This window comes from Microtus pennsylvanicus, chromosome 1, assembly GCF_037038515.1.
Source record: "Microtus pennsylvanicus isolate mMicPen1 chromosome 1, mMicPen1.hap1, whole genome shotgun sequence".
Lineage (NCBI taxonomy): Eukaryota > Metazoa > Chordata > Mammalia > Rodentia > Cricetidae > Microtus > Microtus pennsylvanicus.
The window spans coordinates 181,031,697-181,043,596 of NC_134579.1; the positions used below are offsets into that span (position 1 = coordinate 181,031,697).

At 36.8% G+C, this 11,900-nt stretch overlaps 1 pseudogene; it reads left to right on the forward strand.

The window, feature by feature from the left end:
- Positions 1–2,138: 2,138 nt before the first annotated feature.
- On the forward strand, positions 2,139–3,072 carry LOC142831570 (large ribosomal subunit protein uL30-like; annotated as a pseudogene).
- The last annotated feature ends 8,828 nt before the right edge of the window (positions 3,073–11,900 follow it).

The following is an 11,900-nucleotide window of genomic DNA, read 5'->3' on the forward strand; positions in this document are numbered from 1 at the left end:
GTAAAATGATTTTATTTATAACTTACTATTTAGAAAAAAAACACAATAATGTGGTTTTTATTGCTTGAGACATGGTGAATTCATTTTACAGAAGAAATAACATTTCCTCTTCGGTTTATGATATTTTAACATAAGGTATATCCTACAAGACAATAAAATATAAGAAGGCATATTAAGGAACAATTTGCACAGAATAAGTAACTCACTGAATATAGGACCAGGTAGATATGGTGGCTCATGCAGCAATCTCAGCTTCATAGTTAGATGATATCTCAAATCAAAGGTAAATACAAAGTAAATTTGGTGGCGTTATTAGGGCTAATTTCATCACTAAAATAAAATGTACTGTGCCCATGAAAGCCATTGTTTTTTTGAAATGATATATTTTTTCCTAGCATAGGAGTCGCTTTGAAGTAACCAGGAAAATGAAAAAAAAAAGTGTGCCAGACTGTCAGTAGTGAGATGCACTATTGTGAAATATTTAACTCTGTAAAGATGTGTTACATTTATATGCTGTGTTACATAATATATATCATACTTTAACTGTGTAAAAGTGTGTTACATTTGTTTCTGTTGCCTTTGTTAATGATGTAAAGAGGTGTTAACATTTGTTTCACCTTGACTGCCTAAAGCACCTGATTGGTTTAATGAAAAGTTGAATTGCCAATAGCTAGATAGGAAAGGGATAGGCAGGGATGGCTAGCAGAGAGAATAAATAGAAGAGAGAGGAGAAGAGGACAAAGAAACAAGAGAGAAAAAGGGCAATATTCACTGGATCAAAAGTCAGGCAGTCTTCAGCTAGACAGACAGGGAAGAAATAGGACATACAGAATGAAAGAAAAGTAAAAATCCCTGAGGCAAAAATGGAGATGAAGAGAAACGGGTTAAATTAATTTATAAGAGCTAGTGGGACAAGCATAAGATTGAGCATTCATAACTAATAAGGAATCTCATGCCATAATTTGGGAGATGATTGGTGGCCCAAAAAATGACTGCTGTGACCCAAACCCAATCATTGACTGCATCACTCTTACTTCCCACACAGTCATGTCCCCAAGCTATGAATAAAGTCGGGGTCTCCTCAACATAACAGGTGCATACCTGGCATAAGAATTTACTAGTCACGGGAACAATAGTCCTAAGTGTAGTTGGAAAATACCAAGCCTATTAGTTACTTTGAAGATTTATGAACAATTATGCCCAAGAGATGGCCCAGCAGGTAGTCATTTCTCACCAGGACCAATGACCCAAGTCCACCACCAGTACCCATGTGACATAACGGGAGAGCTAAAATGCTCTCTCTCACCTCCACACACACACACACACACACACACACACACACACACACACACACACGTGTTGCCACTAATGAAAAAATAATTAAATGTAAGATGTGATGTTTGATCAATGTGTATCCTTTCTTAGCATGAAGTTTAGTTTAGAAGATGAATACTCAGAAACATAAATTACTAGGAAACAGCACATGTTAAAAATAATTTTTATGTAGGAGTTTTAAAAGTACTCTGCTTGTATACTACCGTCTTCTCTAAATAAATTAATGACCTTACACTTTTAACATATGGTTATTAATCACTTCAGGTTATGTTTCACAATTGTTATTTATGATGTGTACGTCAAAAAGAATATGAAAATGTCAAAAAACTAGAAGAATTCTATTATAGTTTTGCTTTTATTTCCTAGCAACTTGCTTTAAATGTATAATTGTTACCAAAATTAATTGATTTTTTACTAAGATTTACTAGCCGTGGAAGATTGGACATACCTGACTTCTCTTATTTGTACCAGAAGTGAGGCACCAACAGCGGGTTGCTAATCCCATTTCAGTACACTACCCACCATTTACCACACATCTCAGATACCATGCATGAGGGAGGGCACAGCAGTAGACTTCCGCCAGAGAAACTGAACTTTATCTTTGATTTCTGGTTTCTCTCTGGCTGAAAGATTTGTATGTTTATAGTTCCACGAAATACACAGAGCTATACCATACTTGACCCATTAGCTGTGGGTTCATATTTTATGCTTCATTTTGTATCATGTTTTCAGTCACAGTTATCTCCTAGTGATGTGTGTATTTCATGCTGGGACCACAGGAAGCACTTTGATTTTTCCCTGCCATGATCTACTGCCACCATGCTAGCTGCTGTTTGCTACAAAATACGGATCACTGTTATCTATTGAAATATGTGTGTCACAGCCTCCATGGTTCCAGGCGGAAAGAGCCTGCTGCACCTGGAACCCAGAAGAAAAAAAAAGGTTCCTGCTGCGCCAGGAACCCTGAAGAAAAAGCGAAGAAATTTCGCAGAGTTGAAGGTGAAGCGCCTTCGGAAGAAGATTGCCCTGAAGTCACTGCGAAGGGCCCAGAGGAAGCTCATCTATGAGAAGGCAAAGTACTATCACAAGGAGTACAGGCAAATGTACCGGACGGAGATTCGCATGACCAGGATGGCAAGGAAAGCTGGGAACTTCTACGTGCCCGCAGAACCGAAGCTGGCGTTCGTCATCAGAATCTGAGGTATCAATGGTGTAAGCTCAAAGGTGCGCAAGGTGTTGCAGCTTCTTCGTCTGCTGCAGATCTTCAACGGCACCTTCGTTAAGCTCAACAAGGCTTCCATCAACATACTGAGGATTGTGGAACCATACATTGCATGGGGGTACCCCAATCTGAAGTCAGTAAATGAGCTCATCTACAAACGCGGCTATGGCAAAATTCATAAGAAGAGAATTGCCTTGACAGATAATTCCTTGATTGCTCGGTCTCTTGGTAAATACGGCATCATCTGCATGGAGGATCTATTTCATGAGATCTATACAGTTGGAAAACGCTTCAAGGAAGCAAATAACTTCCTGTGGCCCTTCAAATTGTCTTCTCTACGAGGTGGAATGAAGAAAAAGACAACTCATTTTGTGGAAGGTGGAGATGCTGGCAACAGGGAAGACCAGATAAACAGGCTTATTAGACGGATGAACTAAGGTGTTGTCCATGGTATTTTTGTAATCTGGTCAGTTAATAAACAGTCACAGCTTGGCAAAAAAAAAAAAAAAAAGAAATATGTATGTCAGACACACCCTCTAGTACTGAGTCCCAAAATGGCGGGGATGGTTACTGGTGATTCATTACCAGACTTAATGCTGTGTCTTGGCTTTTAAAAAGAAAGTTACCACCAGATGGAAGTTTAGTTATTAATGTTTTTATCAGATCACTTTTTAGTTATAGATCCAAGGAATCGTAGAGCTTCATGGAAAAAATTTTTCCCACAAAGAAGAAAATGAGTGTTGTTTCCTGTGGAACTATTCAGTTTTGCTATGTCAATTATTCTTTTTTTAACTCCATTAAGAATAGAGGTCCTAATCCAGGTGTGGTGGCACGTATCTTTAATCTCAGCACTTGGTGGCAGAGGCAGAGACCCGCTCGTTCCACAGAGGGAGTTCTAGGCATGACAGGGCTACAAAGTTGAGACCGTATCAAAACTGAGTTTCTAAGAAAGTAGGACAGCTCCATCCAGGGTACTAGACCTGGATGGAGGTGGGGGTTTCTTGGACTTCCCACAGGGCTGGGAACCCTGATTGCTCTTTGGGCTGACGAGGGAGGGGGACTTGATTGAGGGAGGGGGAGGGAAATGGAAGGCAGTGGCGGGGAAGAGACAGAAATCTTTAATAAATAAATAAATTAAAAAAAAAAAAAAGTAGGACAGGGTTCCATGTGACCCTGGTCTTTTCATTGCATTTCCACTGCTCTAATAAGATACCGTGATCACAGCAACTTGTGAAGAAAGTGTTAATATAGGGTTTAAGTTTCAGAAGGTAAGACTCCATGGACATCATGACATGGATCATGGCAGCAGTCAGGAAGGCATGGTGTTGTTGGATCAGAGGGTGAGAGCGTACATCTTGAGATAAAATCACTAGAAAGGGCTTTTGATACCCTAAATTCTGCCCACAGTGACATACCTTCTCCAATAACACCACACCTCCTAATCCTCCCAAACAATTATCAAACACAGGAGCTGATGGGCCATTTCCACTCAAACCACTATTCTCACTTACTGCATTCTTTTGTACATGCCTCACTGCATAGCGTGGCTATACGGACTGAATACATCCAATACTTGCCTTTTCAAGGAATAAATCATAAAATGTTTGCCCTTTCTCTTACAGATGTCAAAGCACTTTTTCTGTCAAGTGTGTCTCGTGACAGATGTATAATTCTGAGATCATTTTTGTTCAGAAAAAAAAGATGCCTTCATTTTTGACACCAGAATGTTGACGCTTCATTTACCAAGTATTCAGAAATCATGCTGAGTTGGCACTTGTTTGGCAGCCTGGTTTCAGTTGCACTGTTGTAGAACCACTTATCCAATTTAGACAGCACATCAGTCTAGTCCAACATGGTATTTAAACAATATAGAAGCCTTTCAGCAAAGGGAAATAAGATCCGTATTTGTGACAAACTAAATTACACTAAATACTGATATAATGCTAAGTAATAGGAAGGGTTCTGCTGTTTCTCTTGTAAATTCTGATGGAAGACAGCACTGTTTGCTGTTCTTCCTTTGAACTATTCAGCTGATTTTCTTGGCTGTGCAGTAGTAACTAACGAGCAGATTCTGTCTTTAAAAATTATTAATTTGTTTTGTTATTTAATTTAGCCTGACTCTGTCACCTATTGGCATTCATTTCTGTACATTGTAGCAATTTCAGAAGCATTTTCCATGGTTCTTTACCTTTAAATGTGATACTTAAAACTTTGTAAGAGACCAACTGCATAGTTCATGATGGTGGATATCTGTTCGGGGCAATCTGCTTTATACTAGTGTAAACTTTAAATACCTTTGTGTTATTTAACTTGATAAACGCTTTATCAATTTTAGTTTCCTTTGAAATTCATTTATACTTCATTGGTTAAAAATTTCATAAATATATGTATTTATTTAATTGTTTTTAAATATCCAAAATTCTGTAAATAAATTTTATCTGATTATTAGCAAGAGAAAGGAGGACAATACTTACTTTTATAATTGGTGAAATGTCTACATAACTATCAAAGATAAGTGCTGGTGAAGTTTACAATATTTAAAGTGTGGTGATATTAAATTTGTTCATTCGATATCCAAAAATATGTTAACTACTTCATATGTGAAAAGCATTTGGTGGAACTTAAGTAAGTGAAATTTAAATATTTTTTTTCCTGTGATATTTTTTTGTAGAAAGAGACATATAAGATTAAGTAAGTCAAGTGAGTACCTCATAGAGGTACTGAAGCAGAAAGGGGTACAAAGTTATATTAGAATAAACTAGTTATAAAATTACATACATCAGTTATTAAGACATTTATATAGTTCTTAATAAACTGCAATTCTCAGAGGTTCTCACTAACCCATTGAAAAGTCAGAGAAGTATATGAATAAAATATGTCAACTTTTGGCTTACTCTGAAAAAGGGCTTCATTGCTCCTTGGAGTTGTGTTACTAAATGATTTTGGACTCTGTTGGCTAGCACACATTTGTAGTCCCAGCATTTGAGAGGCAGAAACATGAGGATTGCTGCAAGCTCCAAGATAGCCAACATTACAGAGTGAGACCTTGGTTTGAAACAAAATCAACAACAATGGGGCTAGAGATATGGCTCAGTGGTTAAGAACATTGGCTGCTCTTCCAGTGGTCCTGTGTTCAATTCACAGTAACCACATGGTGGCTCACAACCACCTGTAATAAGATCTGGTGCCAAATTCTGTCTGCAGGGACACATGCAGGCATAATATTTTATACATAATAAATAAATAAATAAATAAATAAATAAATAAATAAATAAATAAATAAATACATACATACATCTTTAAAAAAATCAACAACAAGCAACAATAATGGTAAAAGAAAGGAAAATAAAATAGAAACAATTAAGTTAAAATGTAAATAAATAGCTTTGGAAAGAACTCATGGCATGAGCAATTTTTTAATTTTTAATCTAAAACTGTTATTTAGATTTTTATGAATATATTGTAATATATAGAAACAATTTTCATTTAAATATATAGTAGATATAATCAGACACTTACTAAATCACAGAACTCTGTGAAAAGTAATAGTTTTCTATGAAGTATATAATTAAGCATTATTTTATTTTGTATTTGGAAGTCTAGTTCAATAATGACTGAGAAACTCAAGGGGAAAAACGGTAATGCTCTGAACTAGAAACTTTAACAAAATAAAAATGCATTTAATGAGGTAATAAATATATTCTAAACCCCACTAAAATAGAAGGAACATCAAAGACCTGTCAAAATACAACATTTTGTAGCTAAGTTTTGGGAGAGAAAGATTCACAGAATACTGAAATGCTCTTTAATTTTATTTCTAGAAGAAAATTTTGTTTGCTTAAATATTGGTCTCATTCCTTTATTTTCAGCCATTAGTAGAAAGAAATTACAAAACTAAACTTCATGCATATTTATCTTCAACTCCAGCACAAGTTATGAGTTAACTACAAATAATAACAATTGTAGTTGACATTTGAGAAGGAATATTATCGGTAAAACATAATTTGATCCTTACAGAAGCTTGAAGATAGGTATTTTTTTTTACAGATTAATAAATCATGGGTCAGAGAAACTGTTACTTTGTTAATGTCAGACATCCAGTAAATGACAGAGATAAAACTCAAAGAGGATTTGGATTCCACATCCTTAACCTACAGAAGCAGGACTCTTGTAAGCAATACTAATGAATCAAATAACAGAATACAAGAAACAGACTTAAGTCTAAAGACTTAGAGCAGAAAGACATATTGTCAGGACAGCAAAAACAACACAGCGATGTAAAGAATTTTTTAAAAAGTATCAAGTGATTTATTTATTTCTCAAATATTTATTGAATATTAACTGTATACTGAACATTCTATTAATGTCATTATTATTGTATGTATTCCACTTTTTTGGGAATACATAGGTGAACAGATGACCACGCATGTGTGCATGAAATTGTGGAGACCTAAAGTTATCATCAGATATCTTTCTCAGTCACTCCCTTACTTATTTACTATGGTATAACCTCTTGCTGAGCCTGGAGTTTGCTAATCCTGATTCCTCTAGCTAGCCACCTTGCTGGTGGATGGGGGTATCTCTGCATCTGCCTTCCATCTGCTAGAACCACAGGTGGCTGCCATACCTGCCCAGCATTTACGTGACTTCTGAGGAACTCAGTCACTGGTCTTCACGCCTATCTGGAAAGTTCTTTATTCATTGAGACATTTCTTAAGTCCTTAATTGTATGTATTTCATCTATTTTGAATCTCCTCTGAATGCTTCTAAAATACATAACACTGCTCTCTGTATTTTTTTTTCAGGGACTGAAATGAATAAGTGACTAAAAATTTGGCGAGTAGAATTTAAATGTGAGTTACTTGAAGCTCAAAATTATTTCAATGCTGCTTTTCCTAATTATAGTGTATTAGACTTGCTTTCTTGCTGCTCAAATTAATGGAGATGAAAGGAAAGTTTAAAAAAATGACAGTACAGTATAGAAAGCACATTCACTCTTTGCTATATAGGGTTTTGAGAACCATATCTCACCTGGAGAGATTTGTCACAGAAGACTTCCTGAAGGAGGCAGAATAGGAAGTGAGTAGAAGATCAGCTCAGAGAGGCATCTCTAGCAAGGAGATGCAGAGAGGTATCTGTTCCCATGTGTGGACCTTAGAAGGAGAGCATTCAGGGACTGAGTATTTCTTAGAGGGCAGAACAAGGGAGACAACCCCTACCACACTGTGTAATGTTTCACAAACCCTGTAATCAATTTCAAAGTACTGATAGCTGTCACCGCTAGAGGATCTCAGATAGTAGAACTAATTACAAATACATTTCAAGCGCAACATGGAATGTCAGTTCAGGTAGCCAATCTGTATAAACCCAGAGCAATAGGTCAGAAGCTTGCAAGATTCAAGAGCATCTGAAAGAAAAACTAATTTTTGCTTTAGAATACAGTGGAAATGAGATATTTAATTAGAGATGTTAAAGGTGTATTTAATGAACACATTTGTGTGCCGAAGAATGACTGCACTGTGGAATCTGGTGCACACGAGTTCAGAACAGTGTGGTTTTCAATCTCTGTGATCAGCATGCGCAAGACACATAAATTCTACAAAGCCGGGCTCCATTATCTACTTTCCTTAAGACTGTCTATTACTTGATAAGCTATCACATGTGTTTTGTTTTTGTTTTTATTCTTAGATGCTTGATTCTGTACCTCATGAGCGCTTCTTACACATCTTGGTTGAATCAATCTTCTTCCTGGGTCTTCTTGCTTTCAATATTTCCCCCTTATATATTTCATCTTTTCAAGTACAGCTATATTTACCTTTACAACAAATAAAGGTGCCAAACATGTTGACTGATCTCGTATCCCTAGCATGTGGATGGCTGAAGAAAGAGGATTTATATGAGTTTCTCTCCAGCCAGAGCTACAGGGGGTGAGTTTAAGGCTACCTTGAGCTACAGAGCAAAACCTTGTCTCCTACCTTTTTAAAAAAAAAAAAACGAAAGAAATGGGAGAAAGAAAGAGAAAGAGATAGATAGATGATAGATAGATGATAGATAGATAGATAGATAGATAGATAGATAGATAGGTAGATAGATAGATAGATAGATAGATAGATAGATAGATAGATAGATAGATAGACAGAGAGAAGAGATTGGGGGACAGACAAGGTTTTTCTTTTGAAGATGTTGGACTCAGTGTAGATAGTGCATAAAAGGGAGCAAGAATCTGTCAAGGAGACCTTGTGTTACTGTAGTAGACTAGAAGCTTACTTGATTCAGATGTGAGTAGATTGCAAAGGTTAAGTAGAGAAACAGATAGTGAATGGGGTAGTTTTAAATAAAGTGAGATGGGACAGGTGTGTGACTGTTAGCAACTTTGTCTCTGTTTCATGTCAAAAGGGAATTAAAGTTAAGTTTGGTCTGCATGCATACATACATATATACACACATATATATGGAAAGGAGGATTAGTATATAGGCAATGTCAGTTTTTAGACATAGATAGCTCAAATAGTGCTTAGCTTAGAGAATGTAAAGTTCATAGAATATACAACCAAATAGTAGAAGAATCTATAAGATTTAGTGAGGAGTGCCACAGAAACCAAGAAACACATAGTGCAATGATAGCCCACTGTTTTTGGAACTACATAGTATCTCATATGTCAAGCTATGGTGAGCAGCAAAGAAAATGAATTCCAAAGAGAACCCATTGGATTTAGCAATAGGAATGTTACTAAGAGCTCTTGTGATTGGTTTTCCCAGGGAGAAATGATTATGAAAATGATGAATAGGTTCTTTAGTAAGTGTTAGATGAAAAACGGGGAATATAAGTCAAATAAAGATAGAAGAACTTCTGTTGATTCAAGGAGAGAATACACACACACGAGAGAGAGAGAGAGAGAGAGAGAGAGAGAGAGAGAGAGAGAGAGAGAGAGAGAGAGAGAGAGAGACTGCTTTGAAGGGACGTAAGTGACACAAGAAAATAATGCATGTGATTGTTATCTGTCACTGCCCAAGCATAATGACATTGAACAAAGGAAAAAAGCAAAATATGCACTCTAATGCATTTATCAGATTATTTCCAATATTTTATATAAAATGTGTTCAGGACCCTAAATCTTGTTACCCTATAGCAGACCATCTTCAAGCCTATTAAACTTGTTCTTCATAGGAACTTGGTAAACACTGGTTAGTTGTAGCACAAATAATAAACACCCAGAGACAAAAATTGGGGTTCAAACCGAAAACCAGAAAACAAAAGCAGCCAAGCCACTAGAGAAGTCTTACTTCTGCCAAAGCTGGGTGACCACAAACTTCTATTGCGTCCCATTTTACATTCCCTCTAGTGCTGGGATTAAAGGTGTGTGACTCTCTAGGACTGGGAGTAAAGGTGTGAGCCACCACCACATGGATTTGCTTTTCATTGATCTTGTGTAGCTCAGAGTGTCCTTGAATTCACAGAGATCCATCTGACTCTGTTTCCAAATCCTGGGATTAAAGGTGTGTGTCACCATTGCCTGACCTCTAGTGGCTTTAGTTTTGCCTCTGGTCTTCAGGAAAGGTTATTTATCAAAATACATATAATATACCACTACAGTTAGTTGGTTGGAAGATGCAAGAATGTAAAAGGGTAAAGCAAGCAAAATTTGATTTTATCCAAAAATTTGATATTTTGTCTACCGTGAACTGTTTCGTACATGCATTTAAACATATTTCATAATGGATTGGAGAGATGATATAGTGACTCAAAACACTTTCTTCCAGAGGACTTCAAATAGGTCTCCAACACCAACTCCATGGCTATGTATGATGCCCTCTTTTGGTCTTCTCAGTCGAGCACACAGATACATATGCACACAGAAACACAGGCAAACACATAGACACACATACAATACACAAATTTTTTAATCTTAAAAAAATTTACAAACTGGCACGATGGTCCCATGAAGATGGCTCTATGGCTAAAGGCATTTGTGTACAGCCTGGACATTTTGAGCATCATGGTAGGATCCAACAAGAACTTGTTCTTTGACCACCACATGCATTCTTTGGCACATAGGTGCCTACAAATATACCACATGTACACACACACACACACACACACACACACGCACAATCAAATAAAAATTTAAAAATATTTCACTGAAGTTCTACTTACACTACTCAATTTTATACTCTACATTTTGTACCTGCATTGATTGTCACTTACAACCTATTTCAATGTCATTTCTTACTAAAAGCCAAGGACAGGTGAGTAACAGCTGTGATTAACAGCTTATGCAATAGAGTTAGAACTACGAACAGGCAACTATTTAGGAAGAATTCAGAGTGCTGAGGAAAGAGTTGTCAATGAAGATCATGAAATCTGACCAGAAAGCATACATTAAAGGAGCATTCAGTTGTTCATTCCAGCACAAATCACAGCCACCAAATACTAACCTGACTTTGAAAATCTTAATTCTTACTTAAGAAATAGAACTTCTTATGAAATAGTCCTGTGGTCTAATTGGAGACATTCATTTCCGTACTTGTTAGATAATAAAATCATGCTTCTTCGGTGGTGGTGCATGCCTCTAATCCATGCAGTCAGGAGGCTGAGAAACGTGGATCTCTGAGTTCGAGGCCAGCCTAATCTACAGAACAAATTCCAAGGTTCAGGGTCAACAGGGCTACACAGAAAAACCCTGTCTTAAAAAAAAAAAAAAACAAAAAAAAAAAAGAAAGAAATCACACTTCCTTATGTTAAGATGCAGAATGGTCCTAAGTGAGGAAGAAATCTGACTTATAAACTAGCCCTTTCAGCTGAAAGGGCTGCTATAATTCCAGCAGTTATTTTATTATTAATATTGTGTCATGATAAAAAGTCTACCTAAATGACACAACTAAATTCTTCTTGTTTCTTTGGGACACAAAAATCATAGGCATTTCATCGTACATTTTTCTTACAATCATATTTTGTACATCAGAAGAGCTCGAGATGTCCAGTGCCTCTCCTGGGTGTCTCTCAACAGCATATGGCAAGCCTTGCTTTCATTTGCCTCATCCATTGTCTCGGTCACTGTTCTATTGCTGTGAAGAGACACCATGACCAGAGCCATTCTTGTGAAAGAAAGTATTTCATTGAGCACTTGTTCATGGTTTGAGGAGTTTAGTCCGTTATCATCATGGCAGGGTATGTGACAACCTGCAAGCCGGCTCTGGAGAAGTAGCTGAGGGCTACATCATGATGCATAGGTAGAAAGAGAGAGAGACTAGTCCTGGCATGGCCTTTTAGAAACCTTAAATCCCACCTGCAGTGACATCCCTCCTCTAATAAGACCACACATTCTAATCCTTCTATTCTAGC